This window comes from Mesoplodon densirostris, chromosome 6 (genome assembly GCF_025265405.1).
Source record: "Mesoplodon densirostris isolate mMesDen1 chromosome 6, mMesDen1 primary haplotype, whole genome shotgun sequence".
Taxonomy (NCBI): Eukaryota; Metazoa; Chordata; class Mammalia; order Artiodactyla; family Ziphiidae; genus Mesoplodon; species Mesoplodon densirostris.
Genome location: NC_082666.1, coordinates 107,553,104 through 107,578,685, shown reverse-complemented (window position 1 = coordinate 107,578,685; position 25,582 = coordinate 107,553,104).

Sequence of the window (25,582 nt, the reverse complement as noted above, 5' to 3'; positions counted from 1 at the left end):
TAGTGGATTAGGGAGCTGCTCTCCGTAATTACGGAATGAGGAATGCAGGCTGTGGATGCCATCTTGGCACTCTCCCTCTGCCTCGTTCCAGTTCACCAGTATCTCCCAGAAAGAGCTTATATACTTGTTTGGAGCCCTGATTTTTGTGACTGCCAGGTCACCTGGCCAGCAGAGCTTACACTTATGGTCCTACAAAACATGTATCTGTGTACGTTTTCATACTTTAAAAAGCCACTGCCTGAGGGTCTGGTTTCTAAACAGCTTGAATCTAGGGGCTGAGATCCTCCCATTAGGGATGCTGACAGGTCTTGGCACATTCTCAATTACTGGGAGTTATTAAAAATATAATGGGCTGCTTGCATAAGCACAAAGGTTTGAGAGACAAAAAAGCATTGGGGCAGGGTTGAACAACAAGCTTCATCTCCTACACAAGGCCACTCCTTCAAGGCTGAGAGAGGCGATTGTTTCATCTACTGTACAGAAACCAAAACAGAGGGTCAAGAAAATGAAGAAACAGAGGTGTATGTTCCAAATGATAGAACAACATAAAACCTCAGGAAAAAAAAAAGCCTTAATGAAATGGAGGTAATAGGAGAAGAACAACAGGATAAGCATCTCCAAATAAGGGGTGAAAGTGACAGTGGCCAGCTGATAAGAACCATCCTTCCTGACAATTTCCTCTTTATCCCCATCTGGAATGTGGGTAGTCAATGTCCTGGGAGACAACTGGACCTGGGACAGGATTATAAGGGAGGATCCTGGGACAATGAAAACCCCGATCAAACTTCTACTTCTTTGAGACCAGCTTGAGGTATCATCCGGTCTGCTTTCCTGGGGGCTCTCTGGCTTCCACAAAGGAGAGCCAGGTGTGCCATAAGGCGGCGTGGAGGGGAGTTTTATAACGATGAAGGAGTCACTCCAACAAGAGGATATAACATATGTAAATATATATGCACCCAACACAGAAGCACTTAAATATAGAAAGCAAACATTAACAGACCTAAAGAGAGAAACAGACAGCAATACCATAGTAGGGAATTTTAAAACCCCACTTACATCAACGGATAGATCATTCACACAGAAAATCGATAAGGGAACATCAGCCTTAAATGACACATTAGACCAAATGAACTTAACAGGTATATATAGAAAATTCCATACAAAAGCAACACAAATACACACTCTTCTCAAGTACACATGAAACATTTTCCAGGATAGATAATATGTTAGGCCAAAAAACAAGTCTTTTTAAATTTATTTATTTTATTTTATTTATTTATTTATTTATTTTTGGCTGTGTTGGGTCTTCATTTCTGTGCGAGGGCTTTCTCTAGTTGCGGCGAGCAGGGCCCACTCTTCATCGCGGTGCACAGGCCTCTCACTGTCGTGGCCCCTCTTGTTGCAGAGCACAGGCTCCAGACACGCAGGCTCAGTAGTTGTGGCTCACGGGCCTAGTTGCTCCGCGGCATGTGGGATCTTCCCAGAGCAGGGCTCGAACCCGTGTCCCCTGCATTGGCAGGCAGATTCTCAACCACTGTGCCACCAGGGAAGCCCCCCAAAAACAGGTCTTAATAAATTTAAGAGGACTGGAATCATATCAAGTCCCTTTTTTCCAGGTACAATGGTATGAAACCAAAATTAATTACAGGAAGAAAGCTGGAAAATTCAAAACTATGTGGCGATTAAACAACATGCTACTAAAACACCAATGGGTCGGGGCTCCGGCTCCGCCTCCCGCTTCAGCTCCAGCTCCTGCTCAGCCCAAAGAGCCTCCACCGGCCTCTGCTTTAGGAAAATCAGCCCGTCCTTATGCTTCAGCCTGCAAGGGACCAGAAGACCATAAAGGTTTAGGAATAAAAATGAAACCCAACACCCACAGGAATAAAAGTCTCAATGTCCATCCAGTCATAAAACCCAGTGGAGGTGCTGGGGAAACTGCCCAAAGGAGACAGCATTACAGACAGAAAAGAGAAGGACAACTAAAAAATCCACCTACTGGGAAACGCTTGTAAAAATCGGCTCTTTTTAGAGTTGCGAAAACTAGCCTAGTGCTAGTGAGAGAGGAGGCCACCAGCTGAGATGTCGGGCAAGTGCTACCAGACTCCATCAGTCCACAGGTCTCTCCCCCAACACCCGCAGCAGGCAAGGTGCTTCTCCTCCCTCCTCCTTGGCCTGACTGAACCCCGTTTCTCTCAACGGTCATTTTGGGGGGTTGATTACAAAGCACACGTCATGGATTCTAGATTTTTAAACGTTAAAAACTTTCCCCTAAGAGAGAACAACAGACCTTAAAGATGATCTCTTTTCACTCTTTTGATTTAATAATATATACCTTTTGACATTTCTCAAGAAAGAGCCTACAGACCAGACATTGTGTCAGGCCTATCTTTCCACGTAGCGTCTAATTGAATTCAATCAGCAGCCAAGTTTGTAATCCTAACAACATCCTATGTAGTTAGAACCTCACAATTACAAAGTGCTTCCACATCAATGATATCATTTGCTTCTCACAGTAAACCTTAAGGAAGGAAAGGGAGGTAATGTTACCCCCACTTTACAGATCAGTAAATTGAGACATACTGCCACTTTGTCTGGCTTATTGGATTAGACAGCAGCTTCCTTGGAAGGCACAGAGGGACTGACTCTGAGGGGGGCGCATAGTAAAGTTTCAGGTCGTGGCAGCAACGTGTCTCTGCAAAACAGGATCCTGAAAAGGGGGTTTTCGGGTAAGGATGTGGTAATGAAATACTAGAGCGGGAAGACAAACACTACTTAGGTCACGCTGTTGCCTATGGAGAGCTCTGGGTGAATGGCTTCCTTCCCTAACTCTCTGCTTTCTCAGTCCTATCCATTCTTCAAAGCCAAACCCAAATCCCACAGATCCAGGAGCCGTTCTTGAGTATCTAGCACAGAGAAACCATAATAACGACACCTTAAGATTTCCATGTGCCTTAGCTCCTTACATCATGATAAGCTTTCGAGGTAGGCTTCGTAGTCCATTTTACAAATGAGGGAAGTGAAGCTCAGAGGGGTTCAGTAACTTTTCAAGCTGACCCAGCTAATAAGCAGCAAAGTCTGGATTTCAAACTCCATCACATCACAGCGGCCTCACCTTCCTGTACATGTATCACATCTTGTATATTGCCTGCCCACGTGTCCCTTAGTTCATCAGCCTTTTGTTGTAAGTTCTTTGAGGGCAGAGAGCAAGCCTTATACTTCTTTGTAACCACCCCCTCCCGTACTTAGCAGAGCCCCATGTACACAGTAGGTTCTCAATAAGCATCATATGTTAAATATCTATTTGGTAGGAACAGTAGTTACGGGATTTTTTTTGGTACTCTGAATGTCAGGGTCTCTGCTGTATATAATTAAAACAAGAGTGAACATGGAAAAAAAAGAACAAAACAACCAACGGGTCAAAGAAGAAATCAAGAGAGAAATTTAAAAATACCTTGAGACAAACAAAAATGGAAATATACCAAAATTTGGGGGATGCAGCAAAAGCAGTTCTAAGAGAGAAGTTCATAACAATAAATACCTACCTCAAGAAACAAGAAGTCTCAAACAACCGAACTTCACACTTCAAGGAAGTAGAAAAAGAAGAACAAATGAAGCTCAAAGTTAGTAGAAGTAAGGAAATCACAAAGATTACAGCAGAAACAGAGACCAAAAAGACAATACAGAAGTTCAGTGAAACTTAGAGCTGGTTCTTTGAAAAGATAAACAAAATTGACAAGTCTTTAGCTAGAGTTACCAAGAAAAAAAGGGAGGACTCAAATAAATAAAACAGAAGTAAAAGAGGAAATATCACAAATGGTACAACATAAATACAAAGGATCATAAGAGACTACTATGAAAAATTATACACCAAGAAGTTGGACAACCTAGAAGAAATAAAAACTCCCAGAAATATACAACTATGAAGAGAGAATCATGATTAAGTAGAAAATAGGAACAGACCAATTACTAGTAAGAAGACTGAATCAGTAATCTAAAAGGAGGTCAACATCATTAGTCATCAGGGAAATGCAAATCAAAACCACAATGTGGTATCACTTCACACCTGTTAGGATGGCTATTATCAACAAGACAAGAAATAACAAGTATTGGTGAGGATGTGGAGAAAAGGGAACCCTTGTGCACTGTTGGTAAGAATATAGACTGGTGTAGCCGCTGTGGAAAACATTATGGAGGTTCTGCAAAATATTAAAACTATAACTACCATATGACCCAGTAATTCTACTTCTGGGTATTTATCCAAAGAAAACAAAAACACTAACTCAAAAATATATATGCACCCCCATATTCACTACAGCATTATTTTACAATAGCCAAGATATGGAAACAACAGAAGTGTCTATCAATGGATGAATGAATGAAGAATTTTATATACATTATATATACACACACACACATACACACACGATGGAATATTACTCAGCCATAAAAAGAATGAAATCTTGGGCTTCCCTGGTGGTGAAGTGGTTGAGAGTCTGCCTGCCGATGCAGGGGACATGGGTTCGTGCCCCGGTCTGGGAAGATCCCACATGCCGCAGAGCGGCTGGGCCCGTGAGCCACGGCTGCTGGGCCTGCGCATCCGGAGCCTGTGGTCTGCAACGGGAGAGGCCACAACGGTGAGAAGCCCCCGTACCACACACACACACAAAAAAAAGAAATCTTGCCATTTGCAACAACATGGGTGGACAGCATGATGCTAAGTGAAATAAGTCAGACAGAGAATGACAAATACCATTTGACCTCTCTTATATGTGGACCCTAAAACAAACAAACAAAACAGAAAACAAGCTCAGATACAGGAAACAGATTAGTGATTGCCAGAGGCAGGGGGTGGGGTGGTAGGAGAAATGAGTGAAGGGGGTACACATTTATTTTTAAACGTTTTTACATTTAAACAAAGAATCTGTGTTACAGGTCTATGACATAGCTTCATTAAAGGAAAGGGGGGAAATTTATCTGAAAATGAGTAGACATTATAAGACTGAGGACTAAAGGAACTATATGAATAAGCACTCTTCTCTTGTTAATAAAGTGGTTTCCCTCACTTCTCAATTCTGATACCCCTATACACGTGTACTGGGTTTGAGCAAGTAATCAAAGAGATGATGAATAATGGTTAAAAAAAAAAGAAGAGACAAATTTTTTAAAAATAAAATACTATTAATTCTGTAGAGGTTTATTAATAAAAAATAATGTTTAAAGGGGGCAATGTTGCTCATTCTGGTTCTGAATGAGTCCTTCCTCTCTATAAAAAGCAACAAACTTTGTGACTATATAGTGATTGCTCCCTGCCCCCAGGTGCCAGCGTTGGGGGCTGCAGGATTCAGGGCACTGCAGGCCTTTTCTTCTTTGTCACACAGCCTCTCTTGCATCTTCTCTTCCCTCAGTTTCCATTACCTCTCTCTTTCCTGGTTATCTTCACTTTTCTCTAACTGCTCTTTCTCAGGTCCTCTGCCGGCCCCTGGTCTGTTTCCCCAGAGCTTTGTCCTTCACTCTCCCATTGTGCAGATTCCCCAAGGGACATCTTCTAAACCCAAGACGCCCATGTCGTCCACCCTGTATGTTGAAGACCCCTACTTACATCTTCAGGCTGCCCTCTCTGCTGAGCTCCAGAACTGGACCCCAAATATATTTAATCACAGGTGTTTATAAAGTTTCTACTATGTATGACATAACTGGGTAGAGGATATCTCTACCTGTTTAGATAATTCAAATTTGACATATTAGAAACTGAATAGATCATCTTCTCTGTTTCTGAATGGCATCATCAATCACCCAAGCCAGAGAGGGAAAGAGAGAGAGAGAGAGAAGGAAGGAGAAGGAGGGAGATGGAGGGAGGGAGGGAGGGAGGAAGAAAGGAAGGAGGAAGGAGAGGAGGGAGGGAGTGAAGAAGGAAGGGGAAAGGAGGAGGGAGGGAGGGAGGGAGGGAAAGAAAGGAAGCAAGCTCAGTGCTCAGCCTAGTTTGTGGTCAAGAAGTTACAAAATTTATACTGCGGAAGTATAAGTCAGTAATTGAAATGCAATTGAGATATGGCATCCATGATGTCTATGGAATAAAAACACTCAAAAGTACCTAATTCCAAAAATGCTAGGACATTTCTAACATAGAAGTGTATTTTATATGTTCTCTTAGGACTGCTTTAAGGATTGTGGCTAACTTAAGTCTTCTATACCAGGAAGCTGACCAGATTCCCCAAGCAAATGCCTCGTACCTCCACACCCAAAGCACTGGGTTCAGAGCACTGCACACTAAAGAAATGACTCCCACCAAATGCTCATTCCTGACCAGGCGAAAAATAACTCTCCCTATTCCTGAGGTCTGATAGCAGGTGTTTCAGTGAAATGCCAAGGAATGAGCCAGGAAAGAGACACATCATATTCAAAAAAGCCTGTGCCAGCAAGGAGAGCGGGGGCAGGAGATGGCAACAAACTGGGGACTTACAGGAACAAAGAACACAGAGACAGAGCAGGTGTGGAAGGGAGATGCTTTCCTGAGATCCGTGACCTTCCTTTGACCATACACATCAGAGAACTGTTCAGGTGAGGTCAAGAAACTCAACAGTTGGTATTCAACATACCAACTTGGCCAAATGCATCTGTCAGTGTGACCTGAATTGCCTTGGGTTTCACCTATTTGTGGGCGTAAATAGAGTTCGAGAAATGGTATCAAGCAAAAATTTCCTGGTTTATAGTTCGGTCTTGTTGGAGCATTTTGGTCCCTAAGTACACACACACTGAGCATCCTCAGAGATGTCTGCATGGGTTTCAAAGACATGTTCCATTTGTCCTTCCACTTTGGCAGCCCCTGGAACGTCAGGTGTCCGCTGAGGTGTCCGAGGCTCTGTCACACTGACGCTGCTGTGTGCCCCCCATGAAAGAGCCTCACTCTCTAGTCTGCCAGGAGACCTGGAAGGGTGGTTCACACCCGGAAGACGGCAGGACAGCCCTGTGCGCCCGTCACTCTCCTTAGGGCCGTGCTCCATGTCGAAACACAGAGATGCTCCTCTTTCCTTGGGACACAAACCTAGTGCAAGGGGCTGAACAGAGGAATAGTACCTTCTTGCCTCCTTCATTTCTCCATCTCTGCATCCAAGTAGTTGAATCAAAATTATTCCAAAATCCAAACTATTTTGTGAAATGCTTATATGTCATGTTGGGCCTGATACTTATAAAGTGGATAAAAGGTCTCTTCTAAGAGCTTCAGTGTTGAGAGAGAGCACCAGAATGGTAAGTCAGCTATAGACGCAGCGACTACGTTTTCAAGGTTTAGCGGACAGTTCCTATTTCAAGTAGTCTGCTCCATAAATACACTTGTCTTCAGACAATGTGAAAATAAAATGACTGGAATACTGTGGAGCAAGGAGTACAGTAAGGCGCAGCAGGGTTTCATGAATTAACTATGCAGTAAGGACCTAGAGGTTCTTTTAACCATTTTTCTTTTCCTTTCCATATATGAAAACAAACTGCTAAAGAAGATGAACTTCTGGGACTTCCCTGGTGGCACAGTGTTTAAGAATCCACCTGCCAATGCAGGGTACATGGGCTCGAGCCCTGGTCCAGGAAGATCCCACATGCCACGGAGCAACTAAGCCCGTGTGTCATAACTGCTGAGCTTGTACTCTAGAGCCCGCGAGCCACAACTACTGAGCCTGCGTGCCACAACTACCGAAGCCTGTACGCCCTAGAGCCCATGCTCCGCAACAAGAGAAGCCACTGCAATGAGAAGCCCATGCACCACAACGAGGAGTAGCCCCCACTCGCCGCAATTAGAGAAAGCCCATGCGCAGCAACGAAGACCCAATGCAGCCAAAAAAAATAAAATGAAATATAAATTTAAAAAAAAGAATATGAACTTCTAAGTGCCCTTTCAGGCAAAGGCACTATACATTCTCATGTGTGAATTTGATAGTAAATGCATCCTATACTTAAATTCTTTCCTGGAGAACTGAACACAACTCTATACCCATACAAATCTAAGGTTGAGAGCAGTTCGGACATAACCTGGGCTATGCGGGTGTAGCCTTTCTTCCCATGCACAGACTGGTCAGACATCCAGGAGGAGAAGGGGGTATAGGATGCTGGTGGAGGAGGTGGCAGCTCTCTTTCCTCCCCAAGACAGAGGGGGTTTACTGATGACATGGACTCTTCTACGACAGAGTTCTCTACATTTTCTAAAAGGTACTTAGCGATTAAATGAGACAAAATTTAAACATTTCTTTGGCCCTAATTAGATGTATCCTTAAACAAATCCCCAAGAAACAAACAAGACCCTTCAGGGAGCAAATACTCCCCTCACAGCACACTTTGTGATCCTCATTCGGAGTGAACTCACTATTAACCTTTGACATTTATTGCTGATTATAGAAACTGTAAGGAGACTACAGAAATAAACAAAATATATCCAATAGTTCTCAAGGATGGGGGGCATAAGAACCAGCTGGGGAATTTGTAGGAATGGAGATTATTGGCCTTGCTGTGGCTTCAATCACTATTTGCAATTATTATATATATTATAATTCTATGCATCCATGCCTTTGCCACGTGACCTAGAACCCTGCCCTCTGTGTTCATGTTGAACTTGGCCCTGCAACTTGTCAATGAACCATAGGTGTAAGAGACAGTGTGAGATTTCAGGGCTGAGAACTCCAGCCGGGTCATGGGTTTCAATTTGCTCTCTTGCAGTCCTGCCATTTGCTATATGAAGCGCAGACTCTGGATGGCTACTGGTCCAAGCAGATGAGAAACTCGTGGAGCAAACCCAAACGCAACCCAAACCACAGCCCATAGCCTGGAACCCAGAGTCCAGCCTCATCAAAGTGCATCAGACCCACAGACCCCTGAGCAAGTTTGGTGGGACGCTTGGAATGCAACACTGTCACAGAAATACTTGAGCAATATACTCCACAACCCAACCCCACATAAGACATATATGGTCCTCCACCCCGAATGGCTGAATCCATGGAATATGATTGGAATTCATTTATGATCTACCTAAAATAGCCTAGAAGCATTTTTTAAAATTTATGCAGCAGTGGGTAATACCTACTTTAATTCTACTGCACAAACTTACAGATTGGTACAGAAATTTACTGTACGACTAGTTATTTCCACTTTGTGCCAGTATATAAATTCTCTTCATCTCTCCATTGCTAGCTCATTATGAGATTACATGATCACTTCACACATCAATTCTTCAAAGGGGGCAATTTCAATTACATGGAAGCCTCCCAACATTGTCATTAACAAGGAAACATAGTAGGCGGCAAAATCCTGGGCTAGATGTCCATACAGAAGAACTAATGATTACCTCCACAGTCCACATTTCCTTAATTATAGCATCACATTCAGTAAAGTTAAAGCTTTGTCAGCCATCTCGGAGCTTGATAGGTTTATGTGTTTATGGGGAGAAGGAATCCGTATCATTCAAAATTGATATGTTGTACAAGGGAAGGTTACCATCAGAGCAGAATGAAACAGATTGCACTGCAGTCTTCCTTTTTAAAATAACAAATTCTCCCAAAAGAGAGGAAATAAATAGAAGGGCAAATCATCTCTGTTGTTACATTGTTTCTAAATTCTGCACTCTCGTGGTGCCCAGAAAAGAATTCACTCTACAGAGTGTATACTCAAACATGAAGCAGCTTGACAATTGCATAAATTAATGAAAACTCTCCACCAAGAAGAGATCTAACTCGATGATGTTTCAAAACAATGTCTAACTTTTTTGCAGCACCCAGATGAGATGTAACAAATAATTTCAGCTAGTGCTTCTTGGGCTAGATGTGACAAGTTATGACCTAAATGAAAGTAATACTCTTGTTTTCTGTGATTATTTCTCCTCTGAAGGATAAAATAAATCTAATATAGATATTTTGCAAGATACACTATTAAGCTGGCCTCAGTACAGCCCTATAAAATGGAGAGGGTTGGCCTGTGGGGCTGGAACGTGTGCAGGAGGTGGGAGTGAGTGAAAAAGAGAGAGGAAATACATCCTACTGAGAATGATGCAGGCAAAGAAATTATCCTGCCTTTTCATGTTAGTTCCAGGTGACCCTGTCACTCAACCAACCTATATTTCCTTTCCAGGTTTGTAAAGGGAGTGGGGAAGGAGAGAAATATTTGCCAGGGAAAGTATTCTAGCTAAAGTAGTACTAGATAGTACAGTTCAATGGAAAATGATATCAGCCTGGGTCTGAGGAGTCTTGATTCCTGTCGTAGCTTCACCACTGATTTTCTCTGTAGCATTGGAAATGCCCCAGCCCCTCTGGCTCTCCATTTTATCACCTGTAAAATGGATCATCTCTAAACTACTGCTCTCCAGTGAATGTAGATAACTAGCACAAAAAGATTTACAGACAATGCTATGCAAAGGATATTATTCTAGCTAAGTGATGCTCACCAAAAGAAAACTGTGTCCACCTCTCTATTTATGATTTGATCATATATTTTTAGTAATAAGGTCATAAGTAATACTGGCCAAAAGGCAAATGAGTCACTCTAAATGTTTCTAGCTAACGCTTATTACAATCAATTTTTCAGGAAGGAAAAATCAAACAAGTTTCACCATCTGTCTCAATTCCCCTTTCTAGAGTCATTAGCCCACACTTTCCACCATCTTTCTAGTTACAACATGCCACTGTCACACCTCAACTAGTATGTTTCATGCTAGTTTCTCTGCCTAGAGCCCTTCTCCATAATAGCCCTTGACAAAAGATCTATGGAGGGGATGCCTCATTCTCCAACCCCACACAATCCTAGAATGTGCTTCTTATGTCTGACTTTCCCCGTCTCCCCAGATTCTTTCCCAGCTTCTCCTGCACTATCCTCTTTTAGCCTTCCTCGAGGTGTCACCAGCCCTCCCTCAGGACACACCAAACTAGCCCCTTGCTGTCCACCCCCGGAATGACAGAGCCCATTCCATGTCCTCTGTATAGAACTGTCTTTGGATTCAGCTGGTACTCATGGAGGTTTCTGCAGACTTAGTCTGGAAGGAAGAATGTATACTTCGTGGGAGGAAGGGTGCAATTAGCTCTGCTCATCTCTCTACACCAGCATTACTGGGTTGGGGGCAGTGGTTCCTCTAACTGCAAATGCAGCTGGTCTCCATTATAAGTCATCACGTTCTGGAGGTCACCTGGGCCTGTGTATCTGAAGACTGCCCTCTTTACCCGCACTCAACCTAGGAAGCAACTCATAATACTGCTTTTGTAAGGCCCACTCTAACCCAAAGCCCAGATAACTCCCCCAGCCACGTTATCCTGAAAGTGCTCTTGCTGCTTTCCTGGGTCAGTTGTCACTTGACAGAAACCCATATTTACTCCTGGAGGCAACTAAGATGCTGACTGGTGCCCTCTCTGATCACCAAATTTCTGCCCTTGTCGTGGGAGGCAGGAGCTTCAGTGCTTTCCACGAATGAACAATGTGTGTGTTTCATAAGGAAGCATATGACTAAAGTTACTTGCACGTATAAACAAATTCCCCCCAAAGACCTAAAATGGAAAAAAAAAAAACTGTTTGTGAATTCTCACAAGTGTACTTGATGAATTGAGAGTCCCAGTGGGTTCAGCAAGGGTGTGAGGGTCTCAGGAGAGTCTGAATAATGTGTTTCACCTTATTTGACTCTTTCCCATCAAATTAATAGAGGATTAATTTAGATTTCAAAAAACATAATTGAAATATTCTTATGCATAGAATGATCTACTAAAAACAAATTCATTGCTACATCATGCAAGTCTGAGATAGGCAAATTTAAAACCTTTCTATAGGACCTGTGCATATTTTTATAAAAGACAAAGCAGATGAAGATTATTTTTCTCATAGAAGGGAAATAGATTGTTTAAACACTGACACTTGTAAGCACTCCGTACTTCACAGATATGCAAATCCAGGCTCAATGGTGAAGAGTTAATTATTCTATTAATATCCCTGTTATATTTACTTTTCTAACTTTATAATTTTGTTTCTTTTTTTTTTTTGACTACAAAATATCGAACCCTTGAAATCCCCAAATACCAGAATCTGTAAGTGTCCTGGATATTGCTGAACTTGTTTTTAATGCAGGGGAACAGAACAAATCTGAGATAAAACCCTCCAACCCAGGCTTGACTGTTACCAACTTTGCCACTGACCCAACGTGTGACCTGGGGCACATCACTTATCCTCTTGGTGCCGTGTTCCTTCACCTGGAAAATGAAGGTACCATAATAAGGGCTCACCGCCTCACAGGGCTGCAAGGAAGAGTCATGATTAATTCATTTCCCACACTCCAAACGAGAATCATACAGCACAGTAATAAAATTCAGGCAGTGAAGACACAGGTGTTTTAGGATTCTTAAGTTAATGAGATAAAGTATTACTTAGCTTTCAGATGCAATGGCAGACATATTTCAAATCTTGGGTATTATTTACCTTTAAACTGGAAAGAATAGTCTCATGGAGAGAGTGGTGGGTGAGGCCTCTGGGGAAACTTGGGACCTCGGGTCCATGGCCATCTCATCATGCACCGACTGCCTGAGCTCAAGAAACTCTTGCTAATCTTTCGTTTTCCCCATCACCAAAACGAGGAATCAGATTCCCTGTCCCTAAATTCCCTGCCAAGCCAGACATTCAAGGATGTCTATCATATTCTTTTTTTCTATAAACAGAAATATAAATTGTTTCATTTTAAAGAATGTCTACATGCTTATGATGGAGTCACTTTGCTGCACAGCAGAGATTGGAACAGTGCTGTAAATCAACTACACTTCAATTAAAAAAAGAGAGAAATTGCTTCATTTTACCTTACAGATCACTTTTTGCTGGTCAGATTTCCAATGGTAGCCCAGAATTATTTCTATGTACACTAAGCTGGGAAACAAAACATTTACTTTGTTTTTCTCATTATAAAATAAATTCCACAATAAAAATATATGGAAATGTATTTAGAAAGAGATAGTAACACATTATCTTACTTCTCTTGTGAAAACAATTTGGTTACAGTTTCCTTCATAGTTTTATAAGAAGGAGTTATTATAAGGATTTTCCTTCATAGTTTTATAAGTATTATTTTTACTATTAATATTGGAATAAAAACAGGTTTACATGAAATACACTTACTACAAAATTGCCTTTGTGTTTAAAAATTCTTCCCAGTCAGCAAGTATAAACCTATTGCATTCTTTCTTCTCAACCGCATTAGATTCCTCTATGAGTCTGTACCATAATATGGGCATCCTTTTCATAATTTTTTTTTGTCTAATTTCCCCAGTCACAAATGTCCTGTTCAGAAAACACATAGTATCTCTGTACATGTAAATGACTATTGTAGAATAATTAAACCAAGATAGCAACTTAACAATGATATTTTAGGTTGTGTTTTGGTTTATTAATAAACCAACATGTCAGTATCCACCATTTAGTCAAATATGGCTCAACACACTGTCCTGAAAGGCAAGTGAGGGGTACACAGAATGTAAGTTTTATATATGATAAAAACTTAATTAGCCATTTGCCTCAAAATGATTATATCTCTATTAAAATATCTGCTCCTTTGTTTGTTATAAGTATTCATTTAGATATATAAAATATACTAAGTAGCATGTTGTCTGCATCCCATCAAGCATATTCATTGAGGTGTGAGGGCTATATAAGCAGTGGAGCTGAAGACCATGCTATTACATGTATAAATGTTCCCGAGTTACTGAAGCAAGGCAAAAACAATCTTGGGAACATGGATTTTGGAATATGCTGAAGCAGCCATATTTGGGGGGATGGGGAAAAAAAGGGGATTGCTCATAAATAGGAAAAATACCAATGTCATGATATTCCATAAAATTGAGTGTGCTTAGTCTGATTCAGACAAATTGTTACTGTTATGCTATCTGCCTATCAGATATTTTAAACTCATCAAGAAGCCACGGTCAGTTAAGAGACCTCCATAATGGAACGTTTTATAAGATGATTTTCTTTTAATCACCCAAAGGTCTAATAGGGTGGTTGGTCTGCTTTCCTAATAAAATTTAAATAGCTTGCCACAGGTCAAAGTGAAGTTGGCCATCCTACAAGGAGTTCATCTGTGACATCCATAATAGCTGCCCAGTCTCAAGGGACTATTTGAGGTTACTGCTTCTGTCAGAAAATAAATAATTACACACACACACACACATGCATGCACATGCACTGCAAGCAGCAGTTTCCTAGCCAAACAAATTTCAATCCATAGTCTGTGACTTTGCCTTATTAAGGCCTCAGAGAGTAGCACAACCTCGTTCTACATCCTCCTGGCCTGGCACACCTCATGATTCCTTCCTCACCTACTGCAGAGGTCAGAGTTTCCCTGTGGGAAGCATCACAGCCAGAGACCAGCAGCTCAGGACCTCTCTGCAGGCCCCATTCTTATCCCTTGGGCTATGGCCTTGACTCTCTAGTGGTCCTGTAGCCTACCTCCCATTTCCTATCCCTCTGCTTCATCCATGCCTCTGCTGTACTTTCTGCTTGGCTTTTAGTGGTGTCTTCAGCCTTGAATTCTCAGGAATTAATCCCTCGGGCCCATTCTCCAATGCTGAGCCCAGATTCCAGGGCCTAAGGCCCTTATCTGGGAGAAGATTGAACTTACACAGTTGATATGCCTTTAATTGGTAATCACACATGGTGCACGTGTGCAAGGGTATGCACACATATGCACACATGTTAATAAATGTATCTAACCACGTATGGGTGAGCCTTCCCAGTTACTCTTACAAGTAAAGCTCAAAAGACTTCCCAGGACTTGGCTTCTCTCCCTCCATATCTTCGATCTGTTTTCTCTTTCTGCGTAACCTTACTGTGCGCATGGTAGTAAGGTGAGATGGCCATGGCCACTCCAGTCCTTCAAGTTCAAGTCCAGCAAAAACAGTCTCTGCCCCATCCCTGAATTCTCAGGCACACATTTGATTGTACTTTACTGGCTTTCAATCTGTCTCATGACATTCCCTGAACCAACTGTAGTGGCCAGAAAATTAGAAACACTGATGCCTTCCAAATTCACCTGAAACACAGGTTGAAGATTGGAGAGAATCTCCAGGGAGTCTCTAGATTTACTGCTGGAGGAAGAGAGAGTGAATGTTGGGGTGAATGATCAAGTACCTGGATGTTAAGATAACCAATTGCTTCATATTTTTGTGCCAGTTATAGAAATTCAGAAGCAGTTCAATCAAGAGTTTCTAACGACTCACAGACTCAGACAGTAGGAAGCCTTAGCAATCATGTAGCTCCTGGCTATTCAAAATATGCTTCCTGGACCAGCAACAACAGCATCACCAAGAAGCTTGTTAGAGTTACAGCACCTCAGACTCCCTGGACCTGTTGAATCAGAATCTGCATTTTAACAGTCTCCAGTATGTACAGTAAAGTTGAAAATTAATGATCCAAACTTAACTCTAAGTTTACAGATATGGAACCTGGGATGAGGCAAATGAAGATCCTTGGTTGAAGTCATACAGCCACTGAGTGGGAAATAGAATCCAGGTCTCTTGCCATTCGTGGAAGGCTTTACTCCAAGTTGACACTACTTTGCATAGTCAACTTTTCAACCAACCACAATTATGTTTTTAATTATGTGCTTGTTTTAAAACATACAGGGGCTTCCCTGGTAGCACAGTGGTTAAGAATCCGCTGCCAATGCAGGGGACTCGGGTTCGAACCCTGATCCGGGAAGATCCCACATGCAGCGGAGCAACTAAGCCTGTATGCCACAACTACTGAGCCTGTGCTCTAGACCCTGCGAGCCACAACTACTGAGCCTGTGTGCCACAACTACTGAAGCCCACGTGCCTAGAGCCCGTGCTCCACAACAAAAGTAACCACCGCAATGAGAAGCCCCTGCACCACAATGAAGAGTAGCCCCTGCTCACTGCAACTAGAGAAAGCCCACGTGCAGCAACGAAGACCCAACACAGCTGAAAATAAATAAATAAAATAAAATAAATTTTTAAATAAATAAATAAAACATACATATCAGGATAGAAGTCAGCATAGCATAATGGTTCAGAAGTAGAACTCTGCAGCCAAAGAGGCCTGGATTCTAATCTCACCTCTAGCATTTTCTACCTCAGAAATTTAGGAAAGTTATTTGTTGTGAAATGCAATTTCTCAGTTACCTACATTATAGAATTATTATAGGAATTGAAAAAGACAGGCATCTATGTATATTATAGATATTAAAAACTTAATCAGTATTTTGAGCACGTGGAGCTTAAAAATATTATTTTTATCATTACTTTTCATAGAATAAATTTTTCCACCCATTTCTTCTTTTCATCTCTATCTTCTCAGGCATCAGTAATACAAAGGTGGATAAAAATGAGTGTCTGCCATCCTGGAGACTATATTCTATCAGAGGAGATAGAATAGCAACAAACTGGGCTGTGACAAATGCAAAGCCATCAGCATGCACCAAGTGCCACCAAACCACAGAGAAGGAGCAATTAACTTTGCCTAGCAAAGGAGAACAAGCTCCTCAGAAAAAAGTCATATAATCTGCACCTGGAGGGGGCCTGGGCATTCATCAAGGTATTCCATTAAATTTAGTTGTTGAGGAATTAACATGTGTGTGGTGTTGACAGTTGAGGGCATTAAAAAATAAATAAGATAACGCCCCCAACAGCATCATAGGATCATAAACTGCTGACGGAGGCTGTGAGCCTCAGCCAACATCTCCCCCAGGCCCTTGCCGTTAAGTAGGGCTGTGAAATGAGTTGTGTCATGAAGCAGGGGTAGAGTGTTGTGTGTCCGATCCAGAGCAGAGTGTGGAAGAGAGCGCCCAAGAACACACATTCCACGTGGTGCAGTTACAAGATGGTGGAGCTTTGTGAGAGCTCCTTGACAGAGTCCCCTGCTGCCCAAGTTAGTCATGCTGTGTGGGTGAGAAATATAATTCGGTGGGGACAAACTGCTCTGACTTAGGGGTTGCTTGTTACCATAGCATAACCCAGAACACCTGACTCACGTGGGATGATAACGGTTCATGGAGGGTAACTCCTGATTTTAAAGTGAAGTAAACCATAGCTTCTTCAGAAGGGGGCGCGGGGGTGGGGGCGCGGGGGTGGGGGCGCTTCCCTGGTGGTCCAGTGGTTAAGACTTTGCCTTCCAATGCAGGGGGTGTGGGTTTGATCCTTCATCAGGGAGGTAAGACCCCGCATGCCTCAGGGCCAATAAAACCAAAACATAAAACAGAAGCAATATTGTAACAAATTCAATAAAGACTTTTAAAACAATGGTCCACATCAAAAAAAAAATCTTAAAAAAAAAAAAGAAGGAGCAGTGGGAGGGGATTGGCCTCAGAGAAGATGGGAGGGGCAGGGGGAAGATTCTTACTAAACTTACCAAAGTGTTTTACTAAACAACACCTTCTAATCATATTTCCCTGTTCACACAACAGTTTTTTTTTCAGAATTTCATCTTGAAATCCTCCTAAGGACACACACTTTCTCACGGCCAATGAAACCACCGTACATCACTGGGTCATAGTGCATGTCAGTGTTACAAAAACAGTTATGAATTGCCTTAAGCAAAGCAAATCCATCTGTGCACCTTTGCGTGCTACTTCAAAGCCACCCGACCATCTAAAGTCAAACTTCTTAGGATTAAATAGGCTACAAGGCTGAGGTGCAGCGAGTGTCACTTTTAACCTCTAGCAAATTTTCACAGCCCAGTGGCAAACTCCTCCCAAACATTTCTGATGGGAGGGTGACAGACTTCTAACTAAAGCAGTTCCTATGTGCCACTATAATAACCTATTTCTTTTGACTGCATTTATTTTTTATTTTTTATTTTTTTGCGGTATGCGGGCCTCTCACTGTTGTGGCCTCCCCCGTTGCGGAGCACAGGCTCCGGACGCGCAGGCTCAGCGGCCACGGCTCACGGGCCCAGCCGCTCCGCGGCATATGGGATCCTCCCAGACCGGGGCACGAACCCGTATCCCCTGAATCGGCAGGCGGACTCTCAACCACTTGCGCCACCAGGGAGGCCCTGACTGCATTTATTTTTAATGATTATTTTCCCTGCGTGCCAATCCGACCTGTGCTGCCAGCCCAGAAAGAGGGGGAGGGGAGGAAGCCAGGACCAAGAACGTTGTCTTGGGCTGCACTGCCACCTAGAGGTACCACTGAAGAACTGACGCATTGCTCTTCAAAGAGCAGTGGCCGGCTGTTTGGTTAAAAGGGGACCTTTCTCCCACTGCGTGGGGCTGGGTAAAATAACTGAAATGATTCCCTCAGCTTCACTTAAACAAAATATATTCTAAAATATACAATCATAAGATATATAATAATTTTTCACTGAAAACACCCACGGTGGCCCTAAAGAGGAAGATCCTTTAAAGAATGGTTCTGAGGAGCTCTTGGAAAATAATAGTTATTTTCATTACAACAGTTAGATTTGCAGCTTGAACTGAATAGCTGGAAAATCATTTGGAAATGGATTGTTACAAAAGCCTGAATAGGTCCATCTGGTCAGAACTACACTTCAATTGCAAAAATGAAATTTATTCAAAAGTTATTCAGGTTCAAATCAGAAGCCAGGGAGTATTGTGGGCATAGAAAAAAGGACAACACTGATGATGTCTTATTGATTACTGAAGTTCTGCAAATGACAGAATCTGACGGGTGTATTCCTAATTGTCATTATTTCAAGGGCAAACTCAAAAGTCTGTTGTTGACAAGGTCTTTGACTTTCTCCTCAGGCGATGTCAGCTTGTACACAAATGCAAGCCATTTTAAATAAACCTGAAGAACTTGTATTTCGTGAGGACGTTATTTCCAAGTGATTAATGCAATGAACACACAAGTTAGGAAAAAGATAATTTAGGCAGGCTTTTGGAGAGGTAATGATTTAGTCAACATTACTAATGATACTTGCAGTAAAAGAGGGGCAAAAGCCAGAGACAAATCATTCAAGAGCTTGCGGATTTTCAGCTACAATCTCTTTGTGACATTTTAAGCCAAGAACTATAGGCTCCTCTTTGAATTGAAGGAGCACGTGTATGTTCAGGAACACACCCCAGGACCACAGACTGTGTGGCTCCCTTCGTTTGCATCATTTCTCCGAGATTAAAAAACCTAGGGTTTTGATGTTGAAAGAACAAGAGAGCAAAGACACACAAAAAAGAAAAAAAACATGTATTTTGCCGTGCAAAAATCCTATTACCCCTACAAATACAAAATTCAATATTAGGCAAATTAATAGTTCAACTCATAGGAAGATGGTTATTTTCAGAGGGGCAAAACAGCACGGTTAAAGTGACTGTTTACATTTTTGAGTACTTACAATGGTCCTGGTGCTATCTTAGGGCTTTACTCATTTGGTCCTCAAGCAACGGAGTGCAGTGGATACTATCACATCCTCATTTTACAGATGAGGACAGTGAGGTCCAGAGAGGTTAAACGAACTTAAAGATAGAGCCTAGATCACCAGGTAGTTAGTCTGTCTCCAGAATCTGTACTCGTAAATACCATGCTAAGCTATCTCATTAAAGAACATTTTCTATAGGACAACACAAGAAACTACAGCTTTTCCCAGTGCAATTGTTCAAGATGATGCCTCCAATTGATGTAAGTCATTGCCTTCCTAGGGACCACTCCTGCTGCCACTTCTGTAGGCTTCCTTTCCTGCTCAGATGCCCATTCAGGTCAGATCACCTCACTAAGAGCAGAGGCCATAAACCCTATCAGCGTTCAGGACCTAATGGCTTTCTCTCGTGGATCCTTCTCTGGTTGGAGCTAAGCCAGCCCATTCTTCAGTCACCCCACAAGGAATTTCCTTTTCCCACCAGAGTCCACATGTGCCTTCCCCTCCCAGGCCCTGGGCAAAGGTGATTTTCTGAAGTCAATTCAGTATCATGTCTGAGGTAGGTACTCAATAAACATTTGAATAGTATCAGTGGAGGTATTTCCGAAGCTTAATCAAGCCAGAGGCAGCTCTTCTAACCTCACCAAAGATCCCTGATGGCTGAAGATAGAAAGTGGTCAATGGCCTACAGGCATTCATTGTTTTCCCCAAGATGCCCTCTGAAAAAATTGAAACACTGAAAAGTCTCAAAATAAGGATTTTACTGGTTCCAAAAAAAATCAGGGATTCCCTGGTGGTGCAGTGGTTGAGAATCTGCCTGCCAATGCAGGGGACATGGGTTCGATCCCTGGTCTGGGAAGAATCCCACAGGCCACGGAGCAACTAAGCCCCTGCACCACAACTACTGAGCCTGTACTCTAGAGCCCACGAGCCACAACTACTGAAGCCCGCGTGCCTAGAGCCCATGCTCCACAACAAGAGAAGCCACTGCAATGAGCAGCCCCCACTCACCGCAACTAGAGAAAGCCTGTGTGCAGCAATGAAGACCCAACAAAGCCAAAAATAAATAAGTAAATAAATTAAAAAAAATCAGCCACGAGAAATAAGACTCATCTGCGAATGTCATTAAACTAAACGCCTCTTTGCTGTAGATCCTTTCCAGTGAGGGTGAAAGGGAGGTCATTTAACTGTAACCCCCAGAAGCTGCCCCTGATAATGCAACATGTTCAGTTGGTTTAATTGTTAAGTCTTATGCTATCAGGATATGATAAAATCTGAATTATTCATAGGGTTGGGGAAAAGGAAAGTAGAGGGAAATGAAATTCCCAGGCGCATCCCTAAAATGAATCCCCTTGGACCATAGCTTCTGTTTCTCTGGTTCAGAAGTATTGAATAAATGAATGAACAAAAGAACCAACAAATCAACCAATGAAGAAACAACTGAATGAAGAAACCAAGATGCCCTGGGCCATTCAAAGGTAAAAGGTCACCACAGGCAGCCCCAGTTACTACATCTACACAGTGGACAACCACATAGACCATCCCCTCCTTGCGCCTAGGCAGCGGCTGCTGCCAAGAGATGCATGTTGTCTCGTGACCTGGCTGGCCTGGCCAGGAGTCGGCGGGCTCCAGCAAGCTGAGCTCCACAGAGCCAGAGAACATGCGTGGCATTGCGCCCAAGAGAGAGCACCAGAGATGGAAGCCAGAGGAGCCTGTCTGAAACAGGTTTTCAGGACAAAGGAGGCCGGTGGTGGGTATTGGGAGTCAAGAGAGAGCCAAGGTGAGGATCCGAGAGGCCAGCGAGCCAAAGAAGATTGGGCCAAGCACATTAGAGTAGATGCGCAGGAGGGCTATTTGTGCCAGCACCAAGACCACGAGTATTTTATTTGTTTGGCTGGGCTTTCTTTTTGCTTTGTGTTTATTTTTTAAAATAGGTAATACATGTACATGGAGCAAATCTCAAAAGTTTCCAAAAGGTATACCAAATGGTAATCTCATTCTCACCCTTGGCCATCAGTTCCCCAATTTTCCTCCCCTGAATTTCTTCTGGATACTTCCACAGGTAGCCTTTCCATATATAAGCATAAATGTATCTACATCCTATATATCACAAGCCATATCATATTGTACTTATCAGTCTGTATCTTTCTTTTACATTTACCAGGACATCTTAGAAATGGTTCCATAACAGTATATGTAGAGCTGGTTCATCCTGATGGCTGCATAATATTTCATTGTACAGACACACCACAATTTATCATGTTTTTTAAAAGGTATAGTTAGTTCCTGTGCAAACTTTGCTGTAGCAGAGAATGCTGCAATGATACGCATCTTGGATGTGTATGAATGTATCTGTAAAAGTGAAACAGGTAGGTTAATAAAGAGTAGGTGCATTTTAAATTGTGATATGTATAGTCAAATTATTCTCCAAAGAGGTGATACAAATTAATATTCCAAACCATGAGTGTGCCTGTTTCCCCAAACACTTGTCAACAAATAGGAAGAGTGAGACAGTATTATTGTTTTAATATGTATTTTTCTTATAATGAATGATGCTGTATAAACTTCATATGATAAAAATTGATGGAGACTTTAGGATTTCTTGGCATCTCATGTGTTACAGAGGATTAGACCCATTTCACAAGGGTTTGGGCAAAGGGGCCCATACTCTGGGATCCAAGACACCTGGGTTTGGAGTTTGAGATGAGGTCCCATTGATGGAGCACCTACTATGTGCAGGCACACTTGCCCCTAACAACAAGCAGAAACTTGCTCTTCCACAGTGCTGTTGTTTGAGAAAAGCTGATTAAATGGCTTTTCTAAAGCTACATGGCTGATAAAGGGAAGAGCTAGGATTGCAATCCAAGTCAGTTGTAACCACATTCTGTGCTCTTTCTGCACCCTGGCATTACTAACTGCTAACTTGGAGCAACAAGGCCAGCAGATCTGAAATCAGAAAACCCAGGTATGTCCACCTGCTACTCACTAGCTGTGTGACCTTGGGTAAACGATAACCTCTTTAGGGGCAGGGGAGGTCCTCAGATTTCTCAAAGAATTTGTCAAAAAGCTGGAGTTGTTACCTTCAAGTCCTTCCAGGCCTTAGTCTGTAGTACCTTGTAATATGGCAAAAATTCAGATGTCCTGTAGGGAAAAGAAAAGCAAAAGCCTTGGCGTATGCAAATGCATCATCATCATCTCCTAAAATTTCAAAGTTGATTATCTTCAAAAACCTCATTTAGAAACAGACCACCCTATTCTAAACTTTGTCCTGAGTGCCACCAGCACGCGTGAAGGAAGAATTTTTCCTCTTTCGTTCATCTCCTTAGAAGAGTTCCTCTATAATTTTTTTCCTTTTCTTTTTTCTTCTCTCGCTACCTAAATAGGGAGCCATCTTACGGTTAGAAACCACAACTGAAGACAAATTTTCTTCTACACAACAGTTCATCTGTGTGTTGCTCCTTCATTTTAAACACTTTGAAGGCTTATGACTTTTCTTTTTTGTTATTGTTTCTTAAGATATTTCTCTCATTTGGCTTTTTGAATTCCCTGGAGCGGCCCTTACATTCTGGCTCCATCTGTCCGGAGAATTGGGAAGTCAGCAGCAGCCTGCAGCGCTCTTCTGCATGGTATGAACAGGCAGGTGAGAGGAAGCAAAAGCAAGGTCCCCAAAGATCCAGGCTGCCCAGGCCCAGCAAACCCTTCTAGAGAAGAAGGTCATCATGCTCATTATGGAAAAGTGCCTCAAGGAGGAAAACTCTCTGCAAATGAACAGCTCACATTTATCTAACTCCCTGACGTCACTGTCATATACCCCATTCATTGACGGTAGATGCAGGGGGCTGGACAACAGCCTGGCAAAGAGCCAGAAAAGACGTCTGCTTTGATCACAGACTAGGTGTCTAGCAATGTGCAAAGTACTTAAACTTTCTTTACCTTTTCACCTAAATTGCTCTCAATATAGATAAGAGAGATGAAGAAACTAAACCTCAACATGAGTTATGTAACTTGCTCGCAGGCACAGCTGGAAGTGGCAGAAGCAGATTTCAAGGCCAGGTCTGTCAGCTTGTACCCAGGGACCTCTGTGCCAACTCCTGAGGAGTCCTGGGTCCTGAAGTCAGTTCTCATCTAAAGCAGAAATTATCAATGGGCAATACTGGCCCCAGATGGGACAAACTGCTTCTTGTAACAGTATATAAACAAACTTAAACCGTATATAAACACAGATGTGCATGTAGTATATAAACAAATTTCTAAGATATCTATGGTATAAAATTTCATGTGGGAGGCAACTAGGAAAACATGTCTAAATGACTCTTCAGTGAGATGATAATGAAAAAAAAGTTGAGAAACACTGCTCTAGGCATACGCCTGATTCAGGTCTTCTGTGCCTTCTACTGTATCATGCTGCCTCCTATTCGGCCTATTAGGCTGTTTCCATTAGACATATAAACCTCTTCCAATTAAGTGCTGCTAAACTTAAGTTATCAATTAGTGAGCAGCTGATTTTAAAATCGAAGCAGCTCATAGTTACCTTACAAAATTTAGGTTGGGAAGCATTCAAGTCAGGCTCAATCAAGGTGCGAGCACCAACATTTGGGTACAAACCATTTTCTCATTCCGGTCTTACCTCGCCTTGCTGCTCTCTCCTACCCCAGACTTTCCACTGTCTTTCCTCCACCTTCCTCTCTCTTCATGGTCTCCAAAGTCCACACAGGAAATAGTCTGAACTGCGCTACAGAGGACAAGACCAGCCTGGGTAAGTTCATTAGCACAAAAAGCAGAGCCACTGTGGGTCCCCTCCTCTCTCATTACCAGCTCAACTCTTTACGTGAAATCAGAGCTGGGGAAGTGATCACAACTTAATTCAAGCCAACCCAGTAGGAATTTACTGTTTACGAGAGGACCTGGGAAGGGGTGATGCTAGAGTGATGTGGATCCTCAGGGAGCTGTTGATCCCTGCCCCACATTTTCCCCTTGAATCCCAGCTTTTCAGACAGAACTTTCTTACCCTCTACTATCTGATTTCTTCAGTCCTCTTCATCTTTGCTAAGAACCCCAAAATAACTCCAAACAGAACCCTAAATATTATCATTGTTCTTTCAGTAATTGAAAATTACTGAAATTTTCAATAATTCTCAGTTCTCTGAGGCTGATCTCAATGGCTGCCTGATTCCAAAGACTTATTATCATTTCCTCTCCCCACACTGTTTCCTGCCATCACTGCGTGCATTGAAAGGGCAACCACAGATGTCACCATGGATGTCACCTGTCCTCGATTGTTCTGAAAAGTGGATAAACCTGTGTGAATAGGATGGGGGAATCACTAAGGTTCCTAATGGAACTGCTGGACTGTGATCTCCTAGAAGGTAAAACATTGTTCTATGTGCCTGTTTGGTCCTCTCTTCCCCACCACCCTCGCTACTCAAAGCTTCTGACTGTAGCAGGAATTCTGGAAATGTTTGTGGACTGTATTTGTTTCCTAGGGCAACTATAACAAATTACCACAAGCTAGGTGGCTTAAAACAACACAAATGTATTCTCAGAGCTAGATATCTATGAGACAGTACCATAGAGCATCAACAAGACTTGTGGCTAGCTTAGATTTGGGTAAGGTATGGAGAGGACATACTTTTCTTATTTTAGTCAGAAAAACAAGTATTTCCTAAGTGTTTACTGTGTCCTACAAGCTTTCTACGTATTTTCTCACTGTATCCTTGCAATAACTCCTGTTTTAATAGACGAGGAAACAGGAATATTGCCACTGTAGCACCCCCTCTACCATCACTGTGGTGTGAGTGATTTAATAACTACTTTTAAGTCTGTATCACTCCTTTAGAGATATGTACTAAGTCTAGGTTATACACATAAGCTGGGGCTTTAGGGGATGGGGAGAGAAAATATTTGTTCCTTTAAGTTTCTCTCAGGATCTGTGGCATTCTCCTTCCCACTAACATTCATGGTGTGGGATTCCCTCTAAAGAAGGAGGGTACTCAGATGCTGGTAGAAAAGAAAGTGACAAATGGCTATCAGAGGGTCTGATAACCTGAACTATCCAGCTTAGTATTTAATCAAGAAATTTAAAATACTATTGTGAAGACCCATTTGTCTACAGTTATGAAAAATATAGGCAAGTGATTAAATTTTTTGTGAATGAAATTCAAATATTTAAATTAGAGAATGTTTGAAAATTGTGTTCCATATAACACTAATCTTCCTCTTCCCTCCCTTCCTCTTCTTTATTTCCTTCCTTCCTTCCTTCCTT